This window comes from Lissotriton vulgaris, chromosome 7 (genome assembly GCF_964263255.1).
Source record: "Lissotriton vulgaris chromosome 7, aLisVul1.2, whole genome shotgun sequence".
NCBI lineage: Eukaryota > Metazoa > Chordata > Amphibia > Caudata > Salamandridae > Lissotriton > Lissotriton vulgaris.
Window position 1 is genome coordinate 635,678,160 of NC_141695.1, and position 25,398 is coordinate 635,703,557.

At 45.9% G+C, this 25,398-nt stretch overlaps 1 protein-coding gene and 1 pseudogene across 7 annotated transcripts in view; both read left to right on the forward strand.

The window, feature by feature from the left end:
- SPATA20 (spermatogenesis associated 20) overlaps window positions 1-25,398 on the forward strand; it is a 2,039,700-nt gene that overhangs the window by 435,286 nt on the left and 1,579,016 nt on the right. The gene's annotated exons all lie outside the window — the stretch shown is intronic.
- Window positions 1,704-8,413, forward strand: LOC147702184 (uncharacterized; annotated as a pseudogene).

Below are 25,398 nucleotides of genomic sequence, written 5' to 3' on the forward strand. Positions count from 1 at the left end.
GTAGAATGTCTGGGCTGCTTTAGCTGTAGAAAATATTATTTTAAAATTTCAAGCCATCTAGTGCTGATACCTTGGAAACAGTTTTGCATAATCAGTTGAGAACTAAGCATCCACTTATAATTTTACTACTCTTTAGTCATTTTAGCACTGATATTTTAGATGCAGCATTTAGCACTATTTAAGTAAGAACCACGTATTACCTTTTATAAAAATGAATGCATAATTGATTGCACTTTACTCATTCTAATTCAAATCAATGTCAGAATATTTAGCACTTTATATTATATTTTTAGACGGCCACAACTGACATTGGGAACTACCTAGCTAAAAAGTCTTGTCAGCTGAGTTTTATATGTTTTATGATACTAATGTACACAGCAATATTGTGACCGTTTTTATTAACTTATAACAATAAACATTGATTTGATTTGATTACTTAGGTTAATTAACAGGACAAGTGCAATGTTCTTGCATTTAGTATCCTGGGTCTTGGAGTTGTGGCTTTACATTTGAAACAAAAGGAAGTATAGATCTACCCTTTCTCGGACTACTTGTTGCAGAAAGTTTGTAAATCTATGGTAGGAACTGAAAGTTTACAGACCACAATTAAATTGCTCCATCAATTAAACTGAAAGACACCAATCTCTCATTTTGAGACGAATATCCGCTTCATAGGGGCATCCTGCAACCCAGAGTGGTAAGTGTGTCTCTTAGATTAGGGCTACTTCCGAGAGTGAGATCTTTGTTTTTTTAAAAGGTGTTTTTTATTGTTTTACACTCGCTCATAAATATCCGTCCCGTCCCATCGCTGCTATCTTAGTTTCATCTCCATAGTGGGAGAGGCACATATCCCCCCCCCCCCGTAAGTGTTCCATTTGCCCCACTTCTTGGGGCAACCCCTGGATTTGAAAACTTTTTCGGCAATCATGCATTTATCCAACTCCTTAGCCCATCCGCCCGAGGTTGGCACCTCATTTGCTCCACTGTGCTTTGCTGTAATATGTTACACCAATGTGTAGCCCAGTGTGACCCATTGCTGTTCCACTAGATTGAGGTCTGTTGCCTCTCATATATTTAGATGCCCCAATCTTGGTGTCATTTGTATATCCTTACCGATAGCCGTGTGCATTTGTCGTGTGAACCTTTCCCATAGCGATTTTAAGTGTGGGCAGTCCCATATGATGCGGTAAAAGGTGGCCTCCTCGGGACACTGGCTCAGACAGAGTGCATATTCTCTGCGCCCAATCTTTCTAAGAGTGGCCCGTGAAATATGATCTATGTAATACCTTCAGTTGGATGAGTCTAAGTTTAAGAGGGATAGCTGCTTCCCTTGGGGAAATGAGTGCATTTTGCCAATCTTCGTCCTCTATTGGTCCTACATCATCTTGCCATTTTTCGCGGAGGCTCCGAAGTCGATTGGGTGGATTATTGCTTAACTTGCGATAAGTCAGTGATATTGCTTTTTTCGGCAGGGGTTCAGAGAGTAGCCGATCCTCTAGGGGGGTGACTCCGGTATATCCCCTTTCTCAGGGAGCGCAGCCCTAAGGGCATGACAGATTTGTAGGTAATGGAAGACCTCCCCCGTACCAAGTTGTATTCTTTTTTCAGTTATGTAAATTGTATAATTTTCCCTTTTTTCCAAAGATGGCCGATGGTGGAGATACTGATGGTGTCCCATCTGTCAAACCCCGGTTGATGACATAATGTCCCCAGTCTTTAGTCGACCACAGTGGGATAGCTTGCGTCAGGGTATCCTGCCAGCCAAGTTTCCTAGTAGCTTGTCGCCAGATATCAATGGTTTGTGCTGTAGGCCTGAAGTATCAGCCTCTCTTCACCTTGGAATACAGAGCCCCCAAGTTTCCCTCTCTCCCCGTCTGATATAGAGGTAGCTGGTTCTGTCGGTGGCGATACATCCAGTGATTCACCACCACCACCAGAGAGTAAGATATTGAAGGCTGCTGTGGAAGATTTCTTTTCGGTGAAATTTTTGACGTCATTCCTAGAAACATTTTATGTTATCATCTATCAGCACTAAATAAATGGCTACAAATGTATCTTCTACTATAGTGCATCATAGCCTTCGATTACATTATTTCTGTTCTTGTCCTAACAGCATTACACGGCATTACATTCTTATCTAGCCAAATCCCATGTTTGCTGCCCGAAACAGAGTCTCATTCTTGCATTATTAGACAGAAATCCATTGCTGCCACATTACACTAGATTCAATTCCTGCTGCGTGACACAGCTTCACCATAATTATTGAACAACAAAGAATTCTATTCCTGTTGCTGAACACTGATTTCTATGCATAATGCATCACGCAAAATTCCATGCCTGTTACATGAAAAATAATCCCCTCCTTGTGATTTCATACTGGATCCCGCCATCAAAGTGAATTCCAATCCCTGGTGAATAGCAACAAATTCCATCCCTGGAACGTGACATCACCACCAAACCGAGTCCCATCCCGTCACACCTCATGAAGTCCCATCCCTGCTGGATGACGCCAAATCCACATTCCTTCTACATGATTTCAGGTTCAATCCTTGATAAGTAAGACATTATCCCTTTCCTACTGCATCACTTTGGATGCCATACCTGCTGCATCCCCCATTTTGTACAGTGAACCATTCCTGTGCACTGTTCAAAATGTCATCCTTGCTGTGTAAAGCAGAATGCAATCTGTGGTGCATCCCACTGGATCCCTACTTCATGATAATGAATTATATCTCTGGTGCATTAGCACAAGACACACACTGCTTCTCTGTGGCATGATACTAAATTCAATCCCATGATACTATAATCCTTTCCTACTGAATTGCACCAACCCTATTCCTGCCACAACACATAGAATACCAGTCCTGGTCTATAAATGTGCTGCATTATAATGAATCCCCTTATTGTTGCATTATCTGAAAAGCTTGTGAAACTGAATCCCAGTCTGCCAGTATCACTCTAGATCTCATCTTTGTTGCATTACACTTGATCCCTGGATTTCAGTCTTTTGTCTTTCAGTCTTTTTTCCTTGGCACAAAGACCCCTCTCTTCTGCACACCACTGATCCTCTTACCTACCAAATCATAGAATATGCCATCCAGATGCATGAAACATAATCTCAGCATTGAAATATCACACTAGATCCAATTCCTATTATTGATAAAACCAATCGCTTTTGCATTACACTGAATCCCTTGTTGCTTTATTTCAGATCTCATCAATATTACTGTAAACTGGATTGCATCTTAGCTACATGACACTGAATTCTAACCTTCCCCATGATCAAAACTTCTTCTATCCTGCTTGACACTGATGCCATCCTTACTGATTAACAATCAATTTCATCTCCACTACATGACACAGAATCCAATCTCTGCTGCGTTACACCAAATCCCATCCCTTCTGTATGATACTAGAACCCATTTCTGCTGCATGATACAGAACCACAACACTGTTGAATGGCACGGGAGAGACAACCCTCCTGCATCACTTTTACCCCGTCATTCATTACTAGATTCAGTCCCACCCAGATGCATAACTCTAAATCCTAACCTTTCTGTGTAGCTCCAAATACCATTTTTGAAGTATGAAAACTAATCTAATTCCTGATGCATCAAACAATCCCATTCCTGTTGCATCTCAACGAATAGCATCACTGCTGCATGAAACGGGATCTCATTAATGTTGCATCACACTGAATCCAATTCCTCTTGCATAACTCTTAATCCATTTCTTATTGCATTACCCCGAATCTAGATTATGCTCTGTGAAAAAAAACCATTCCAGGAACATCACACTGTATTCCAATCTCTGCTGCCTGTTATGTGTATTTTTCTTGCATGCATGTCACCTAGGAGGATGTCCTGGCACCTGGAGAATGGAATTCAGCCCTAGTTTAGGGCCAATTGAGAAAGCCCGGTTTTCAGTTATTTTCTGAATTCTAGGACTGAGCTGGTGGCACTAATGTGCAAGGGGAGGTAGTGCTTGGCTTTAGGAGCCAGGAGAAAGCACGGCCACCGGCTCTGGCTCTTCCGATGTGGAGGGTTTGGACTAGCAGTAGGCTGGCGAAGCAAAAATGTCTTGGGGGTGGGGGTGGAATCTGATGTAACTGTTCAGTAGCTGGGTCCTTTGTTGTGCATGTGTGTGAGTAGTTTGAAAAGGGTGCATTTGTTAATGGGGAGTCAGTGAAGGCCTTTGAGGAGCGAGATGGGAAGTGGACTGGCTGCTGCGTTCTGGATGACTTGGAATCTCTTGGTGATCGTACATAAAGTGCTTTATTGTAGTCCAGCTTTCTGGGTAGAAAAGGGCTTGGGTGATGGTTTGGTGTTTGTTAAGCGGAAGCCATCTTAGGAGTTTCAGGGTGTGAAGCAGAAGGAGGTGATCTGTTTGACCTGGCTGGATATCCAGATTTGGTTGTCAATAGTTATCCTTAGGTTCCTGGTTTGGCTCAACGGAGTGGGTGAGTGTTGTACAGAAAAAGTCATTGAGCCAGGTATATAAATAAGATAGATTTATTGAGGCTTAAGAAGTTCCAGGTGAAGTTCAAGATAAGAAGAGTAGATGGAAATATAAACCCCACCAGGAGCGACCTCCCTGTCGCTCAGCCTGCCTGCCCTCAACTGCCACTCTACACTCAAGCCATGCTCCCAAAAAATTCCATGAGGTCACCCGGCATTCTAACACACATACTAGCTGAGCAACAGGGCAGACACCAGCAGAGTAATGAAAGACACAAGTCACTTATAACAGTGAGAGTACTAATTCTGAGGTCCACCGACTAAGGACCGGAGTGAGGTGTCTTTCTTGAAAAGTAGCCCGAGTTGAGCTGTTTGTACATTAAGGAACGTTTGACATGTAGTTGATGAATTTAGTTTCAGTGCTGTAGGTGTCCTTGAAAAGGGAAAGTATGAGCTCGGTGTTGTCAGCATCTGAAATGTCAAGTCCTGGGCTCGGACATTGCTGACAATGGGGCCATGTAGACATTGAAGAGTGTGGGTTGAGGGATGAGCCTTGGGGGACTCCACAGTTCAGGTTTGAGGCTGAGAAAGTGTGGAGGTCCAGGCTGGCGGCCTACATTCCGCTTGTGAGGAAGGAAATGGGAGTGCAGATCTGTGTATTCCAGTGTCATAGAGGAGTTGGATGAGGATTGGGTGAGAGACAGTGTTGATAGCTGTGGAGAGGTCAAGAAGGATGCGAACAGCTGTATCACCCTTGTCCTTGATGAGATGGATGTCATTGGTCTCTGTTATGAGGGCAGTCTTGGTACTGTGATTAGGTCCGTATCCACAGTGGGATGGGTCCAGGAGATAATTGTCATTAAGGTAGATAGTTAGTTTTGTGTTGATAAGATTCTATGTCACGACCGAAGGCGAGGATTATGCTCTTATCTCTCTTTGCTTTATTCCAATTTATTACACAGCAGCTTTTATGAAACCAACAATAAACTACATTTCCCATAACACTAAGAGAGAAGAAAAATACAGTCTCTTTTAAGTCCTTTAACAGTTTCCATGCAGGTCTTCCACAAAACATGATGTAACTTCCTGCACTTCCTCTTTCTTCGCTGCTCAGCAGCTAGTGATAAGTGCTTTTCTTTCTCCGTTATTGTGGCTTGTGTTGTGGTGACGGGGGATCGTTTTGGGGTAATCGTTTCCCTTTCAGATTCCCTAAGCACCGCGGGAGCGCTCATGCGCTCCTTACACGGTGTCCCATTTCTGCAGTTGCGGACCGCGGTGCGGTCCTCCGGCCGCCAGAGGCCGCTGTGGGGGCGTCGCGACTGCGGCCCCGGAGCGCATTCTGACAGCAGACGACATTAGACGCGCTCCGTTCCCCATTGAGTGTCCGCGCCCGGTCGCCTGAAATCGCCCAGTGAATCTGGGTCAGTACACACTTTACCCCTGCTTTTCGACGCCCCCTCTTGCGGGTAGGTAGGGGTGCGGTGCACCGAGGGCTCAGCCCCATCACGCCCGAGTTTTCATCGGGTACGTAGCGCGGTGGGAGACTTGGCGGAAGGCCCTTGTGGACACCGTGTCAGGCGGCAGTTTTTCCCCTGGGAAGTGTGGAGAGCGTGGTGTCCCTAGGCTGGAAAGCCGTAAACGTGTGCCTCTGGCCACCCTTTCACTGCTGGGAGACCCTCAGCCCCCAGAAGTTCGCCACATTAGCGGGCCAGTGCTCCTACTTCATTGTACATTGGGTATTGGTCTTGGTGTGTCACATATGGTGTAGTGTCAGTTGGTACTCGCATGGGTGGACATGGAGCACGAATATTAATAGGGGGAAGACTCCTTACAATACCTCCAATGGGACGATGACTTTTACGCCAAAGTTGGCGATTCTGTCCATAAGGCAGTGTCAGACCTTATGACGCCTATGGAACAGCGTCTGGCTGACAAGATTGAGAGGCTTTGCGCTAAATTCGGGACCCCCCTCCCCGCGACCCCGGGCCCCTCCGGGAGTTCAGGACAGGCCTCAGACGTTCAGGGCCCACCCCCTCCGAAAAAGAAGTGCGACAGGGAGGTTGACACGGACGCCTTCGAGCGTCACAAACAGGCGTTTATAGAACATTCAGCCCCCATCTTGCCTCCACAGGACCCCTCGCCTGTAGGTGACGCCCCCCCTGCCGACGTCCCCTGAGACGCAGCAAGGGGATTCCCCAGACGAGTCGGTTGACCCGTGATCAACCTTCGGGAGTTCAACGAGTGGTTGGTGTACAGACACTTCAAAATGGAGGGCATTCATTTGCTCAGGGACGTTCTCCAACCACTCGATTGGATGGTACGTTTGGATCTGAAGGACGTGTACTTGGTTGTGCCGATCTTTCCTCCTCACAGGCGGTTCCTTCAGTTTCTCTGGAGGGGGCAGGGTTACGAGCTCCGGTGGCTTCCTTTCGGCCTCTCCTCAGCCCCGTGGTGGTTCTCAAACCAGTGGTGGAATACTTGAGGACTCGCGGAGTCCGCTTGTTCGGCTACTTGGACGACTTGCTTCTCCTGGACTAGTGTTCTTCGCAGTTGCGAAGCCATCTCCAGATGGCGGTGACGCTGCTGCAGTCACTAGGGTTTGTTATCAACGAGAAGAAGTCTCTCCTGGTTCCAACTCAGAAGGCCACCTTCCTGGGGTTCGTGATAGACTCCACTGTCGCCACCCTCAGTTTACCCTCCAGGAAAGTGGCGAAGATTCGTCACGAGATCCGTCAGACTTGGCCAAGCAGAGAACTTCTCTACAGCAGATTGCTCGTTTGGTGGGCCTCTTTTCGGCTTCAATTCAAGCAATCTTTCCGGGGCCGTTACACTATCGAGCCCTACAACGGCTAAAAGCTCAACACCCCAGGAAAGGTCTCTCGTACTCGCAAGTGGTTTCATTGACGGAGGAGGCACGCATGGAGCTAGAGTGGTGGCTCTCCCACATGGAACCATGGAACGGGAGGGCCATTTTCGGCTCAGCACCAGACTAGGTGATAGAGTCGGACGCCAGCTGAGCGGGCTGGGGCACGCGGTGTGGAGAGTTTTCCACCGGCGGCACTTGGTCTCCACAAGAGCAGCTGCTTCACATCAATTGTCTGGAGCTCTTGGCGGGTTCCTTTGCCGTCCAGTGTTGGACCAAGGATCGAGTCCAACCTTCGGTCCTCTTGAAAATGGACAATGTGTCGGCGGTCCGGTACATAAACCACCTAGGAGGTACTCGGTCCAAAGCGTTGGCGAACATGACAAACCAGTTTTGGGAGATCTGTCTTGCGCACCAAATCTCAGTGACATCGGAATACCTTCCGGGGAAGGAGAACCTCATGGTGGATTGGCACTCTCGTTACCTTCGGAACGCCAGTGTTTGCAAGCTGGACCTGGTGATTTTCCAATACCTTCAAGAGAGGTGGGGTCCGTTCTCTGTCGACCTCTTTGCATGTCGCCTGGATCGGCAACTTCCCCGGTTCTTCAGTTGGAGACCGGATCCTCTGACGGTGGCATGCGATGCGTTCAGCCAGGATTGGACAAGGGAGAGGGGTTATGCCTTCCCTCCGTTTTCCATGATAACAAGGGTAACAGCCCAGGTTCGCAGGCAAGGAGCGTCTGTGGTTCTGATAACCCCGTGTTGGAGGTCTCAGGTGTGGTTTCCGGTTCTTCTGGGACTTTCTTGGGATTTTTCCAATCCGACTCCTCCCAACTCCCCATCTCCTGCTGAGTCCGGAGGGGAGTCCCCACCGTCTGGTGGAGGACGGATCCCTGCAACTCATAGCATGGCGGATTACAGGCAACGTTGGAGATTGCCGGGCCTTTCTAGCCACGCTGAGTTCTTGTTGTCCAAAGCCTGGGCAGACAGTACTTCAAAACAATATAAATCAGCTTGGACGCGATGGGTATGCTGGTGTTTACGACGGGAAGTGGATCCCGTGGTCGCAGATCTGATTATTTGGCGGAACTAGCCCAGAAGGGCTTGGCCTATAGGTCGATTAACGCGGTTCAGTCTGCAATTTCTGTAAGGCATGCGCCGGTGGACGGAGCACCCTTGGGAGAACATCCCTTTGTGTGTAAACTGCTACGAGGCATTCGGTTGTCCCTTCCGCCAGAGCCCCGGTTTTCGGCTATCTGGGATGTCAACCTGATTCTGAATTTATTGTTGTCTTGGCAACCTAACAGGTTTCTTTCACGTAAGGAATTGTCGGCCAAATTGGCCTGGTTAATGTGTTTGGTGTCTTGTTGGAGAGTGTCTGATGTTCGTGCTTTAGACATCACGGCTAGAGTTTTTTCCCCGGATGGAGTGACTTTTACGGTAAATAGACGGACCAAGTCAAACACGCTCACAATTTCCTATCCTGCTTTTGTGGAGTCTCCTAAGCTATGTGTAGTGCAATTCTTGAAAGCTTATGAGGAAGCTACCGGGAAAGTTCGTCCTCCGGGCGAGCGACAACTCCTTATTGCCCTTAAGAAGCCTTTTAAGGCGGTTTCCTCGCCCACCATCGCCCGTTGGGTACGGTGGGTTATGCAGGAGGCAGGTATTAATGGCAGGTATTAATACACAAGCTTTTGGTACGCATTCCACTAGGGGTGCGATGGCTTCCAAGGGATTCAACCTTGGCGTGCGTTTGGAGGATCTTATGAGAGCAGCGGATTGGTCGTCAGACTCAACCTTTAAACGGTTTTATTTTAAGCCGCTGCTGAGTATGGCGCAAGTGGTGGTGAGTAAGCTTTGAAGGAGCATAATCCTCGCCCCCGGTCCTGACATAGAATAGAAATTTGCCTAGCCTACGAGAAGGTAAGTTTCAATTCTATTAAGGACGCGGAGGCGAGGATTATCCCACCCAGCAAGCACGTGGGTTGCTATCCCTCGCCGTACTTGGTGTAAGTAACCTTGTTTCGTGATTGTTTACTGTGTCATGCTTGGTGTTCATATTGCGTTTTCAAAATACTGCTGGTATTGTCATACTGATTGCTCAATTAATTAATGGCGCCATAAGTAATTGGTGTGGTTTCTTTTAGGGAATGACCAGACTAAGCAGAGCGCCTAACCTTGGGGGAGCTCCTCCAACGAAGAAAGAGGAAGTGCAGGAAGTTACATCATGTTTTGTGGAAGACCTGCATGGAAATTGTGAAAGGACTTAAAAGAGACTGTATTTTTCCTTCCCTAGTGTTATGGGAAATGTAGTTTATTGTTGGTTTCATAAAAGCTGCTCTGTAATAAATTGGAATAAAGCGAAGAGAGATGAGAGCATAATCCTCGCCTCCGCGTCCTTAATAGAATTAAAAATTACCTTATCGTAGGCTAGGCAAATTTCTATTCTCCTGGTCTTCCCCTGGTTAGGGTAGCAGGGAGATCGGCCTAAAGTTCACCAGATTCTCACGATCTGCAGATTTTTTTTTTGGTAGCTGTAGGATAGTGGCTTTGCCAGGTGTCAGTGAAGGTAGTGATGGTGAGAGAGTCATTGAACATTGGCATGAGAGTGGTGCAGATGAGCTTGTGTCCTTTGATGAAGGCAACGTGTGGGCAAGTGTCCAAGGCTTCCCCCAAGTGGATAGAGTGCATAGTGGCAGTGGTTTGCAGGGGGGTGGGGGTGGGTCAGGTGGTCAGGCTTTTTTTCCGATGTGCTCTTTTCATTGTGTTGGAGGACTGTGAGAGTGGGGGAGTCGGGATAGGGTACAAAGTTGTCATTTATTGAGCTTATCTTTTTGCTGAAGATGTAATCAAGCTGGGAGCAGAGTCCCTGTGAGGGGAACATGGTCGTGTAGCTGGCAGCAGGGAAGGTGAATTCCTTCACTATGGAGAAGATTTCTTTCGATTTGTTGGTACTAATGTCAATCCATTCAGGAGTTGCTGACTGTAGCGCTGGAGGGGCTGGCAGCCCGTAATGTGCAGTAGGGGTGCATCGGGCACACACACATGCAGGGTCGGATTGGGATCACAATTTGGCCCGGGCACTGACGAAAAAGTGGCCCACATTAAGGGGGCGTGGCCTACATTTAAGGGGTGTGGCCTACATTTAAGGGGCGTGGTCTATATTTAGGGGGCGTGGCCCACATTCGAGGGGCATGCCCTTTCATGAAACACCATTTGGTTACTCTTTGAGGTCTAATTTGTAGACAAATATTTAGTAAATTAAGCCTTTTAAAGCTTACAGAGCAAGTAACATTGGTAAAGACTAGGAGCACTTCAGTTCAGATAACTGAATACTTACTTGCAGTCTTAACGCCCTGCACAATGTCGTTGGATACTCTTTCCTAACCAGCTATGTCCTAGACTCTAATCATCACATAAACCAGAAATCTAGTACAAAGTCAAGAAGAAAGGGTAAGACTGGAATCTCTGGGAATAGAACATGTAATAACAAAAGTAAGAATTCACAAACGAGGAAAAGGCAGTCTGGGGTGTAAAGAATGCTGAAAAAATGTATCTGTACAATCTAGTCATACATTTATTTCACAGTCAGCAGGTGATGTCTATATACAAAAAACAGTTTTATTCATATCTGTTGCTGCCTTAAAGTCTGGGCCATGGGGAGATCCTGCAGCAATGCACTTTTTTTTGCAACGAAGTCAATAATGTCATCAGTTTTCAACTGAGACAGCACATTCCATTCAACTGACATGAGCATAAAGGCTTCAAGGTTTTCCTGACCAATTTGGTTTCTTAGGCGGGTTTTGATGCACTTCAGTTTGGAAAAACTTCTCTCACAGGCTACTTGTGTACAGGATAAGGTCAAGACATATTTGTATGCCAAATACAAATGCCGATAGGCACTGCTGAAAAGAAGGTATTTTTTCAAGATAGAGTAACAACAGACAGCACAGTCACGGCAAGTATTGCACTTTGTTGGCCCAGCCTCAGGTTTTTTGTCAAATTCTTCTACTTGAAGTGGTTTGTCTTCATTAATCTGGTCTTCTCTGTCGTACTCTTCAGGTAGTGTCCTTTTTAAATTTGACCATTTAGCAGCAAAATCCTGAAGTTCTTCCTGCAAAGTCTGCACATTTGTTGAGCTATCTATGTTTTGCAACAAGGAGCAAAGTCTCACAAGAGCATTACCTGGGAGAGTCTGATTGAAGTTCTTTGGGTCTAGGCATGCTATATCTGCTGCCAAAGTGAAGTGTGTCTTGAAACGAGTGGTCAGACTTTGAATAACTTGGTCCATTACTGTATTATGCACCCCAATACGAAATCGATCTTTAGCTAGGGTTATAGGCTCATCCTTTGTGCTCATCCCAGGCATCTTTTTAAAGGACAATCTCCCTTCTGGAAGTGTTGTTTGTACTTCTTGGTCACAGTTCCTTTCTGCTAAACCTTTGTTGGCCCACTCTGAAAATGTTGTGGCAGCAGAGTACACAGCATCAAAATTGCGGGAATCTGTGGCAAGGAGTTTTACAGTGTCTGACACCATTCTCTGTGCTTGCAGGATATCCATTCCACTTGTTTGGAGATACTTAGACAGTGGTGTGGTTGAAGCAAAAATGCGAAGATACAATTGGGCTGTTAGGACTGTTTGAAATTTACATAGTCCCTCAGCAAATTGTAAGGCTTGGCACCGTACATTTGGAATAAATCTAAGATTGTCCGATGAAATCTTATGAAGGACTTTGACCAAATCAATAAACATAGCATTGGCAGGGTTATTGAAAGAGCCAAAAACTTTCTTGAGAGCAGCATCTTTTGCCCACCATCTTGTTTCTCCGATGATCTGGACTGTCCGGCTATCCTTTGCCAGCTCACGCCACACATCCATCCGCTTATATGACTCCCGGAGAAAGACTGCACAAGAGTGTAGCAGTCCAAAGAGAGAGGTGGACGCTGTAGATGCTTGGGTCACCTCAATAAGGACAAGGTTTAACACATGTGCATAACACCAGACGTGTATGTGATTTGGAGATTCTTTGCTTAGCCAAGTACTGAGTCCATTGTACTGGCCTTGCATGTTGGAAGCACCATCAGTCGAATTTCCAATGCACTTAGCTATGTCAAGACCATTTTGTTGAATTGCAGTTTGTACCAACTCGAACAATCCTTTTCCAGTTGACAAAGTGCAATTTCTGACTGCTATTAGGCGTTCATGTACAGTGTCTGTGACATATCGGATGATAATGGAACACTGGTCAGTAATACTTATATCTTGAGTTGAGTCTATCTGGATTGAGTACATACCTGCATCGTTTATTTCTTTAGCAATGTGTCTTTTTATCAGTTTGGAAATTGTTTCTATTACATAACCAATTGTGGTCTTTGACATGAATGTCACAGATGCACCACGACCACCTTTCTGTTTTGCTTTGGAAGTGAGAGACTCAATGTGTTGTTTAAGAGGTTGGTCATATTTTGACAGCAGAAGGATGAGCTCCAGAAAGTTCCCATGATCCATTAAATCATTATCCAACTCAGACACAGACTCTGATTTCCCCCGATAGCTAAGCCCCCTTTTACCAATCAGTTTAATAACTTCAACCACACGCTCCAATATTTCTCTCCTCTTTCTGACTTGTACTGCACGAGTTGTCTGCCGAGAGAAGAGGAGAGTGGTTATGTCAACTCCAGAAATTGTCATCATATACGAATCAGTGCATCTTTTGTGGAATTGGGATGCCTCATGCTCTGTAATGCGCATGTACACGTGCCTAAAGTTTTTCACCCCTCGAATAAAAGGCCCACTTTCTTCACATTTGCTAAATGCCAAGCAAACTGTGCAAAAGAAAGCTTTTTGGATTTTTGAAAAGCTTAACCAGTGTCGCGTACTCCCATCTTTTCTCATGAATGCCAACTGCCCATTGAACTGTTGACTTTTGGAAGATTGGATTGGGTGATAGTGAAAGAATGCAGAAAGCTGGTCATGCGTTGGCCGTTGAAAGTAAAGGTCAACTAACTGTGTCTGGTCCTTTCCTTGAGTATTCATCTTATCTTGGATCCCAGCTTCTGGCAAATGTAATAAGATGGATGCAGATCTCCCTGACACAGTGGATTTGGTTTCTTCGTCTGCTGGAGTGGCCTTTGCACTAGATTCGGTTGCTTCCTCCACATTTGTTCCAAGTATTGCAGAAGTACTGATTTGTAAGTCCTGCTCGCCAGTGACACCTTTAGTTGCATCAATAGACAGGACTCCTGCTTCCTCTGACATATCTGCCATTCTTTCACAATCATGTTCTTCTATCATTTGCTTGCAAGTGGAGTCTTCTGTCAAAGTAATGGCCAAAACATTTGCACCTAAAGAGAGAGGACCCGCTGCTGTAGTACAGGCATTGTGATACAGCTTTTTGGTCTGCGTTGTAAACATGTTGAAAATGTTCTTGTCAAGTACAGCTTTGAGGAAGACCCACTGCACTGTGACTAGTGCAGTATTTTCTGGATTCGGTGGGACGATTGAGGCGCACTAGATGTAGCTTTGAGTACTGCTTTACTCAGCCTGCTTTGGTCAGCCCTGTGGAGAGTGGGATGCCAAGGGGATTAGATGGCCCCTCTTGAGTTAGAGCTTGGCAGTGTGGTGCATCTGGTTAGAAGAGTAACCAAATAGAAAAGGCAGGGTGAACACTCTGTAGTTCTGTATGGGAGGGTCAGGACTGTCTTCTTCCTGAGCCTTAGGAGTTGGACTGGGTCACTGAAGGCCTACACATGTATTCCTTCCACCTGGGAAGGATAGGAAAAGGTTGGCACCTAAGGAGATAAAGATGTAGGCTGAAGCAGCAGCCTGTTGAAGCAAGTTTTCTGGGCACCTGAGGGATGGGCAGGTCTTTGCTTTGATCTCCTGCTGCAACTTCTGGATACGATCCTCCTGGTGGTGGGTGCTGTAGAGTCCAACTTGAAGTTGTCTGATGAAAGCTGCTGGCAAGCTGCTTTTATGTCCCTCGCCTGGCTAAAGTGGGTGTGGTAATCAGGAGGCGGGAAGGAAATCTATGAATTCTTACCCCCACTTAAATCCAGAAATGGTGTCTTACTGGCTGACTGAGAAAGGGGGTGTGGTCAGAGCAGTGAGACAGAAACCTATAGGCCTGCTGTTTTCACACTCATGCAGGCAGTGAGTAAGGGGTGTGTCCATATGAAGGTGAGGCAGGAGCTGGGGAGGGAAAGGAAGGCCATAAACATCAGCCAACAAGATCCCCCATTGAGGAGGGAGTCACTGGAAATTATGAATACTATGAAATGTTATCTTAGGGCAAGCTTAGACTCTCCCAGAATAACAAAAAGAACATAGAAGTAGAATGGTGCACTCAGCAAGAGGTGCCGAATGACTTAGGGGTCAGAGCGCAGCCTCTACAGCATAAGACAACCAGACAGTGAAGTACTAAGGGGAATGAAATGGAAATTTTGTATCGGAAAAGCTGTGTTAAAAATATGGACATGTTTTTATAAAGTGTCCTCTTTAATTATCATGGTCCCTTTGCAGAATCATAAAGCATGAACAAATGGTTATTTTTTATAATTTTCTTACCATTTGACAGTTTTATGTAGTGTAAATTCAGCCCAAGACAAAGGCTATTTGAGTTCTATTCATGAGTACCAATTACAGTACACATGATCTGATTTTTTATTTAAGGGCCTGGGCGAGGAAGTGATCTGCCCAGAATCACAGGCTGTTGAGCAGACCCTGGGATTCAAACTTGAATCCCCATCTCTGCAACTCTGGCGTTAGGCCACCTATGCCTATGCAAAGATAAGGAATGAAAGTGGGGGGATACTGTTCTTGCGCAGGACACAGGCCCAAGGTGACAATGGCCTACATGCTGAGCAACTAAAAAAACAGCAAGGCCCCTTTCTGTCACAAAATTATTCAAGAACTTCAGTGCAGGAGCACCTGAAAAGAAGGGAAGCCCCTGCTATTACTAACCTACTTAGCTCAAGAGCACATGAACAGCAGTATGGCCCCTGCAATTAGTAAATTAATGAGCCCTCCCCAGCCCTCCAGGCCCCAGGGCAATGTCTTGGCAGGGGAGCACAATGGTAGACAGGGGAAGGCTGAGGTGAAGATGGTGGGAGTTCAAAACATCACCTAGCCCCCACAGCCAGACCCATTCTTCCTCGCCCACTGTGCCCTGAATCTGAGGGGCTGTGGGCGAGGTGTTAAGATTAACACCGTTTCTCGGCTGCGTGGGCCCCAGGGGGGGCGAGGTGGAAATTGCTCAAGGCCTGAGCAACACCTGGCCCCCAGGGAGGCCGATTTTCGCAGACAATCACCGCTCCCCAGCCCACCCTTGGCGTGATTGCTTTTCAGGGGCAGGGGGTGAAGTGAGGCCACAGCTAATAATCACTGCATGGCACACAGTGAAGCGCTTTCATTTCTGTCTCTGTTTCCGTGCGCTCTGTGGGCCGTTTTTTTTTCTCCCCTTCCCAAGTTCACAGAGAGCAGATAGCAGAGAGCACTCTCTGTGAACTGAAAAAGGGGAGCAAAAAACCGGCCCACAGAGGGCACTGAGACAACGGCCCTTCGGCCGTTTCCCGAATGCCCGCCTTGCCAATCCGACCCTGCACACATGCACACTCTTTCACACATGCACAAACATACTCACACTCTGCACATACACATACTCATTCACAGCATGCATGCTCAAACAAACAAACAGTCATGCATACACACACTCAACACAACAACAAAAACCTACCGAGTTGCATCTCGGTGGCAGGAGGGAAGCCTTGGTTGTTTCCTGAAGAAAGGTCCTGCCGCCTACTCTCATTGGCTGACCTTGTCACAGGTCAGACAATAAAAGGAGCCCATTACTTACTATGTCACAGAGTGGATGAGATCAGTGAGAGCTGCTGACCCCACCTCACTCTGTGACGAGCATCACTGATGGACACTCGGTCTTGGGTACTTCAGGGCTCAAAACTGAAGTTCCCAGGGCCGAGGCTATCAGTGATGCTCACCCTTGTCATGAGGAGGAGGCTTACAGAAGACTTTGCTGTGCTTAGGATGTTGCGCCTTCTGGCCTTTGAAATATTCATCTCAGCAAATTTCGGCCTGACAGACAGCCTTCATTCATGTGAAAAAGGTGGAGAGGCATGGACCCTCCGCCCTTAAACACAAGTCACTGCTAGCTAGAGGCTGGTTTGTAGGTGTGTGTGTTGTCATTGTTGTGGATATGTCTCTACCGCCACTCCTGATGTTTACAAGGAGGTTTGGTGAGTCATAGGTCGTCAGTGTACCACCTTGCTTGTGGTCTTATCTGTGAAGTGGTGGTAGTTTTGAGGAGGGTTAGACGAGATCATCGTCTTGGTGCATCGAGCGATGGGTATGTAATTCTGTGGACCAGAATTCCTCAGAAATTGTGTCCCAGTTGCGTCGGATGGTTTTGGTGGGTGCTGTTTCCTGTTGGTAAGTTAAGTGTAGGCCAAAATGGATAATCTAGTGGTTCATCCACATGAAAGTGATAGGCTTGTCCGTAATGATGTAGGTGTTTGATGCTATACACAAATTTATTTCGTTTATTTAATCCACTTGTACAGTGCATACTGCACAGCTTGGCTCATCGTATTCTGACACCAAATTGCCTGCAGTTGTGAGTCAGGTGAAGGTGAAGAGAAGGGTTTTTATCAATGAGTGAAATTTGACTTATTGGCCCTCTTGTTTCACCCGATCTAGGAGGCCATTCTGTGCCATGGAATCCAGACAAAAAAGCTTCTAATACTAACACCTGTTCATCCACAGCAGTTCTTTCCTAACAGCAACTCCAGAGCAGTGGTGCTGGAACAATGTTCATAGTGGGGGTGATGCCATCAATGTTACATCACTGAAATCATACGCATGTTGAGAAATCCAAGCATCACACTAAAAAAAAGTGCAGTAAATGAGCTCCGCCCATTCCGCAAGAGAGTAATGATTTTGCATTTTGGAGCATTTGGTGAAAATATATTGCTAAAATACGGGTAGCATGCAGTCATGTACAGACAGTGCATTTGACCATAAATTGTTCACTGATTTTACATACAGTTTTGCTGATAAATCTATAAATTGCATACATGATAATGTGTGGACATTGTGTTTCAGTAAATAGTTGTCTTTTGTGCATCACAAAGTAAATTGCCTTTATTTAAATGAATTAAAATCTTTATTTTACTACAGAATTACAAAAAAGTGCTTCATTTGTGCTTTCCTCACTGCGGCTCTATTTTGAAATAATTGTACAATTCATTTACAGGCTTTGAAATTATGTTAGTTAAAAGAAATGGCATCCTACAGCATTTCATTTCACACCAGGAAGTTTGTAACCTAGGTCACATTAGAAAATTCTCTCACTTTGCACCTGGAGAAAGAAAAGTGAACACAATCTCCATATTAAAAGAATCAGCAACAATATGTCAGAAGTCATAGCCGGACATGTGACCTCTGTCTTTGAACGCATAACACATGTGTTAAAACAAAATTTGAAAGCATCTTTATTGCACATTCAACTTCTGTACTCCAAGATGGTTCTTTTGGCAGTGCTGCAGCACCCACCACACCACTACTTCCAGGGCCTATGATCGTGAGATGTAATTTGGGACTAAATTTACTCTAGCCTTGCCCATGTAGGGCCTGGTGGACCACTCCAAAAAATCTGAACCGGATACGGCTTTACTCTGTGTTAGTGGAGTTCCTTTGCCCTTCCTAATGGCAAAGAACCATTATTCTCTTTCCATGCTTGATAATCAAGCTTTAAGAGTTCCCTACATAAAGACTGCTCCCCGTCGTCCAACTGGAATAATATCTCCAGAAATTGTCATTATTGTTTGGGGAACTAGATCAGCTGTTGCAGCTGTAAGTTGGTGTTTTCTACCTTACTCATCTGGTGGATCATCGAAATTTCTTAATCCACAAAAAAACTCTAGTTTATGAACACCCTGGGTGGCTCCGCAAACTAGGGAAAGAATGTATTTTTGTTTGCATATTCTTCTTCTTTTCTCTGCCCTGGACATAATCTTGGTCTTTGATCGAATGAGTTGAGACCAGCTGGAGATCATGCATGAGCAGGTTTTCATATTGATTGGTCTTCCCATTAATCCAAACAGGAACTGTGTATCAACAGCAGAGGATTGGCAAAGTAGATCCCAGTGCTTGATAAAAGCCAGCAGGGTTCAAATGTGATAATTAAAGATGGATCCTATCACTTCTGCAAGACACCAAATTCCACCCCTACTGTCCTACCGTGACACATGACTCCATTACTGCTTTACATCACCAAATTACATTCCTGCTACATTGTGCTGAATTCCATCCCTGCTGAATCACATTCAGACCACTTCCTTGTGCACCATACAAATCCGATTCTTGCTGCAATTTCATACCTATCCCATCACACAGAATCCCAGCTTTCTTGCAATGCACCAAATCCCATCTGTCTCTTTCATGTCATGCAGAGTCCCATCCTTGTTGTATCACACTGAATACCATTCCTGTTGTATCACACATAATACCTGTATCTCTTTTTTCTCAAGTTGTGAATCTTTCATAGATTCACATGCTTGTATCTTCCCCGTCGTCATAGAGGGAGTCTCGTGGTAGTCAGAAAAGTACTACTATAAAAGTACATATGAAACCACCGTAAGGAAAACTTTAGCATTCGCCTGAAACTTTCTGTAGGTCCAAAGTTTGACCAGTCAGAGTCGAGCCCTAGACTTCAACTCCCCAGCAAAGCCACCACACCTCAGATGTCTAACCCCACTTCGTGTGTAAGCGAGTCTCCATGAGCTCTGCTCAGTTTGTCAGTGAATAAACTTTTGACCGTGCTAGAATTCACCTCAAGGTATTGTTTCTCTACCTTCTTTAATTCCAAAATGTGTAATCTAAGAAGAGGCTTTTTAGACCCTGCAGATCTTGTGGGAAGGCAAGACTTATCTTTGAGGACTCCACAAAGACTGCCAAAACTGTGAAGGACGGGGGAAGATAGGTTTTTATTATGCTCAAGAAGAAAAAATCTAGATCGGATTCTGGATCTGAAGTTGAAGAGAGTCCTGGGCCATCCTCAGCTGAGAGGAAACGTAAAAATGAGGGCTCTACCTCATTAAAGGCTGATCCTAAGAGAGTGAAGGCAGAAAAATGTTCCAATGCCGAAAAAGCAGCCCTAAAGCAAAAATACTCTGGCCTGAAAAAGTCTTCTCCTGCTTCCTTGACTGTCACACCTCTAAAACAGGCTTCGATGAAAAAAAGCTCAGTCGACAGACCCGTCATCAAGAATGACAGCCAAATGTCCATTGCCATCTGTGGCGACGACCGTGTCGACGACGGCTGTGGTGATGGCCTCGTTGACGAATACTGTGACGCCGATCACCTCATCGATGGCATAGACGACTGCACCGATGACAATGGCCATTGTGTCGACGATTACGTCTATGGCCGCGTTGACGGGAGCACCGTCGGAAAAAGGGGCCACCGTCAACAGCAGTGTTTAATTCCCTTCTAGACTGCCGATATCGACGACGATCACTTCAGACATATTCCTTTGTCGACTTCGACGACAATGGAACAAAAACAGGACCTCCCTCCCCCCCCTGCTGTGCTGGGGGGGGAGGGAGGCGCGCACAGCGCCTGCATGCTCATGACGAGCTCAGCTCGTCATGAGGTACGGCGCTCCTGTGCTGAAAACGAGCTGAGCTCGTCACAGGTGCACCAGCTCCCGTGGAACGCTCAGCCCAGCAGGGGAATTCTCCCCGCACCTGAGCGTTCCACGGCCCATGACGAGCTGAGCTCGTCATGAGCACCGGAGCACCGTGCCTCATGATGAGCTCAGCTCGTCATGAGCATGGTAAAGGTTAAAAGTCTCCAGTTTTCCAAAAGTCTCCACGCTTCACATTTTTATCAAGATATCACCTCTGCCTCCCTCTCACCTTCTTGATATGGAGGAATCAGGAGATGAAAGTTTGTTTGGTCCCGCTTACAGCCCATCACAACTCAGGGTTAAACGCCAGAACATGGATGAGGAAGTGGAGACACATATGCAGGGCACGTCGGAGTATATGGAAGAGGATTACTCCTACATGGGTCGTCCATGGGCCCAACGATACGATTCTTTCCAAGAACACTATCCATATGAAGCTTACGAGAAGCGTCAGGATGTAGGGAGAGATTCCATGCTGGTGTCAACCTCCCTGGCCACCGACCTTAGGCACATGTTCAATGATTATTATAAACTCTTTCCGGACTCTCATGCACCTGTTCCGCTGACACCCGGAGGTCCGGGTGTTCAGGTTCTTTTGCCACTGCCAGTGGTTACTCCACCGCCCGCTTCGCAAGAAGAGACTGGCTCCTCAGTGCATTACATTTCAAGATGACTATGTCGAGAGTGAAGCAGACGATCAGCCTGAGGAGGGTGAGCTCATTCAGGATTGGAGCTTAGTGAGCCAGGAATGGGATGATTACATTGCTCCATCTTCGTCATCACCTTCCCCATCTCCAGTGAGTTCCCCTCCCGCAGCTTTTGGAGGCTTTCACGAGTTACTGGAAAGGCCCTCTAAAAGATTTGACTTGCCTTTGCCAGTGGTGCAAACTGAACGCTTCCTCTATGATTTTAAGGACCTGGCTAAGAAATCGGTACGATTCATACCTATTGTGGATTATATATGGAACTAAGGTTTGACGCTTATATAGAATCCAGCCTCAGTTCCAGCTGTACTGCAGAGGATGGAAACGATATACAAAGCATTCTGCTCCTGCATGTGTGATTGGGCATCCTCAACCGGATTCAGTAATAATGCAGTCTGCACAGAGGTGCTCCTGGAATCCAAAATCTCCTTGTTCGGTGCCTCCAGACAGAGGGCAGGCGGCTCAACAGCATCGGCAGACGCTTTGCTACTATGGCTGCTACTTTCATCAAGGCCTCTATCGCCTTAGTGATCTTGGGACGGTATGACCAGCAGTTGTGGTCAGATCTTGCACCCCTTCCCGAAGATAAAAAGAAGGAAGCGAAAGACCTCCTGTAGGAAGGCACTAGAGCTTCTTCAGAAGTGATTGACTCAGCAATGGATTTGTTTTTGATTGCTTTCAGACAAATAGCAGGAGCCGCTGTTTGCCGTAGACAGGGTTGGCTGAGGGCGAAGTCCTTCCACCCTGAAGTTCAATCTAAGATTCTAGACATGCCCTTCGATGGGGAAAACCTGTTGGGAAACATGTTGGATGAATAGTTACAGTGTATCATGAAGGATACTGATATGGCACATTCCTTAACCATGCTGCAGCAAAGGCGTTTTCAGTCCTTTCGTGCAGGAAGAGGACAGTTTTAACAAAGATCGTCCTATCAATCATACAGATTTCAGCCGTATTCCCAACAGAATTACAGGCCGCAATATGGAGGACAGCACTACAGCATTTTTGTGCTTCCAATCTCTAGTACAATCAACAATCTGCTACAACCAAGCCTACGGCATGGGCTAAATCACAAGACTCCTCTAGACTGCAGTGAAGTTTTTCATTCGCCAGCCACCTCATCTCAACTTCAGCCTCTGCAGTCTCATCATCTTTCTCCTTTTCTGTGCCAATGGGAAGCCATTACAAAGGACACATGGGTACTGGACATTATCCATCGGGCCACACCCTAGAATTTGTTCACAAGCCTCCTCAATATCCACCCTCAAGGAGAACGCATCATCATCTTTTTTCGTTAAAGCAAGAAATCTCAACCTTGCTGTTAAAGGGGCAATAGAAAAAGTTCCTTTCAGTCAACCAGGGAAAGGCTTCTATTCCAATTTCTTCCCTGTGAGGAGAAAATGTGGGAAATAAAGACAGGTCATGGACCTCAGACAACTGAACAAATACATCAAGAAAAAATAAGTCAGAATGTTGTCCCTGCAAGAGATTCTCTTACTGGTGAACAAAGATTTCTTAGCGTCCCTCGATCTCTTAGACACATACTTCCACATTCCCATTCATGCGAAGCATCGTCAATTTCCGAGATGGCTGGGGTTAATTTTCAGTTCAAGGTTCTACCCTTCGACCTTTGCTCAGCTCCTCGAGTTTTCACGAAATATATGGCTCCGGTAGCTGCTTTTCTGAGAAGGCATGGTTTATCCCTAGCTGGACAAGTGGCTGGTGAAAGAGCCTAAGTTCCACTCGCAAGAAGAGCTACACTGGCTGGTCAACAGCTGTTCAAGTCTCTAGGCTTGCAGCTGAACGTGGAGAAGTCATGCCCAATTCCAAGTCAGAAACTTATATTTCTTTGAGCAATACTGGACACCTGGTTGATGAAGGCTTTTCCCACTCCAGAACGAAAGCACTTAGCAGCCGTTCTGCGCGCAAAATAATCCCCTTCTGTGAGAGTGTTCAAATCTTTACTGGGTATGCTGTCATCATGCATCCAGTTGATACCAAATTCTACACATGAGACCTCTCCAAGAGCAGTTAGACATGCAGTGGTTTCAGGTGCCGGGCTCCTTCGAGGATATCACCCTCATCTCTTAGGCAATGAAACAGGCTCTGTCATGGTGGGAGAAAGAACGCAATATGTCTCCAGGCCTCTCGTTTCAGGCAGTACAGCCCAATTACGTTATGATCGGGGATGCCTCAACGGACGGTTGGGGAGTGCATCTCCAGGATTTGCAAATCCATGGAAATTGGTCAGTTCAAGAAACGCAAATGCACATCAATCTCTTGGAATTGAGGGCAGTTTTTCTGGGACTGCAGGCGATCCTTCAGAGAATCCGAGGCACCTCTGTTCTGGTAAGAACAAACAACACCACAATGATGTTCTATCTGGCCAAACAGGGGGCACCAGGTCTCTCACGATATCGGACCAAGCCCATGAAATTTGGAGATGGCTAATTCAGCACAAGATAACGTTGCAGATAGAGCATGTTTTGGGGGTGGGCAACGAGTGGGCTGATTCTTTAAGCAGAACCAACTCCCAATGTCATGAATGAGAATTAGATTGAAAGCAACGGGATCTCTTCGCGACAGCAAGCCACAAGAAGTGCGAAAGGTTTGTCAGCAGATTTTCCTCAGGCCAACTCTTGGGGGAACGCTCTGCATATGCAGTGGATGGGAATGATCTCCTATTGTTTCCCGCCGTTTCCTCTCATCCCAATGGTACTGAACAAAATGTAAAAGGAACCATGCCATCTCATTCTCATAGCTCCGGCATGGTCGAGGCAGTTTTGTTACCCAGAACTTCTTTTGTGCTCCATATCTCTGCATGTTCTATTTCAACCATTGCCAAACTTGCTGTCCGTGGACAACAGTCAGATTGTTCATCCTCAGATAAAAACTCTGAGTTTATCAGCTTGGAACCTCACGACTATGAATTTACAGATCAATCCTACAGCGGGCCAGAGCTTCTTCTTCCACTAATGAGTCATACACTTCAAAGTGTAAGAGATTTTGCCACTGGTGCATGGAAAAGAATATACATCCTTTACTCTCGACCCCGAAGCAATTATTGCATAGCCTTCTTCATCTGGCAAAATCAAAATTGGCTCATTCATCAATCAAAGTACACCTGGCAGCAATTTCCAGGTTTTGCAGAAAACCAGGTGAGCTCTTACTGCAGTCAACCAGAATTGTTAAAGAGTTCATGAAGGGCCTTTTCAGAGTTTTCCCATCTTTAAAGCACCCTGTGGCTCCACAGGAGTTAAACACAGTCCTAGCTCAATTGATGAAACCGCCCTTTGAGCCGATCCACAAAGCTGACTTAAAATACATTTAGTGGAAAACGGCTCTCTTATTGGCCCTCACATCGGCTAGAAGAATCAGTGAAATTCAGGCTTTCACTGTTGTTGGACCTTTCTCCAGTTCATGTGGGACAAAGTAATGTTGAGAACAAACCCTCACTTTATACCAAAGGTTCCGACTTCTTTTCATCTAAATGAACCAATAGTACTCACAACGTACTTCGAAAATCCTTCCACCCCTGCCAAAAGGACGTTGCATTCCTTAGATGCGATGCGATGCCTCAAATTCTACACTCATAGAACAAAGACTTTCAGAAAATCGGATCATCTCTTTGTATCTTTTACTTCTCCAAGGAAAGGCCAGGCCTTTTCAAGGAGCAATGTTGCTCGTTGGATCTCTTCGATGATTGATTGTTTTCTGCCATAACAAAGCTGGAAGGCCTCTGTCCGCAAAGGTGTCTGCATACTCTACAAGGAAGACAGCAGCTTTTACAGCCCTTTTTTGGGGGGATATCACTTCCAGACTGTACTGCGACAACATGGTCTACCTTGCACACATTCACCAAGCACTAATGCCTGGATTCGGCATGGAAAACAGATACTGCAGTGGGTCAGACGGTCCTGCGGTATCTGTTCACCTGAGGTACAGTCTTTTTAGATCTATTACTTCTGTTCTATTTTAGTTTGTAGGCACAAGCGATGTATTAGATGAGTATGTGTTTGTATATGTATGTGTGTGTGTATATATATATATATATATATATATATATGTAGTTGCACCGGTGCGTTTAGTTTGTTTGCCCCCCGAAGGCGCCATGGCCGGCACGCTAAGGAGTAGGGAAGAAGCCGCAATGGACATGTTCAGCGATGAACCGTCGGCGGTAACACCCGTTAACCAACCCGCAGCCCCTACAAATGTGGTTGACGTTACATTCCGTGACAAAATTAAGAAACTTGAAAAGCTCAAAAGAGGAGAACAGGCAAAGTGGTGGGAGCACCGCTCGTTAACCCGCTATTTGGAAGTAGATAGAGTGCCTCGTGGTTTGCGCATCATGCTTGTTCCCACATATGAAAACCCGAATCCTGACTTATTAAATGAATGGGCAAACTGCAATTTACAATCGTCCAAGAATTTGATGGCGCTATTAGTAAAATATGCGGAAATAGATCGCCTTAAATTGGAAGAACAGATAGTGGCGCTTGAAGATGAATTAAGCAAAGAACCACAAAATACTATGAACACTAAACTTAAGGAAGACATGCTTGCACGGATAAGCAAAGAAGAGGAAGCCATCCGTAAAAGAAAGGCATTTAAATTTCAAAGGGACAAGCAGGACTATGAGAGGGGGCAAGTCTTTACCTTTGCTAGACGAT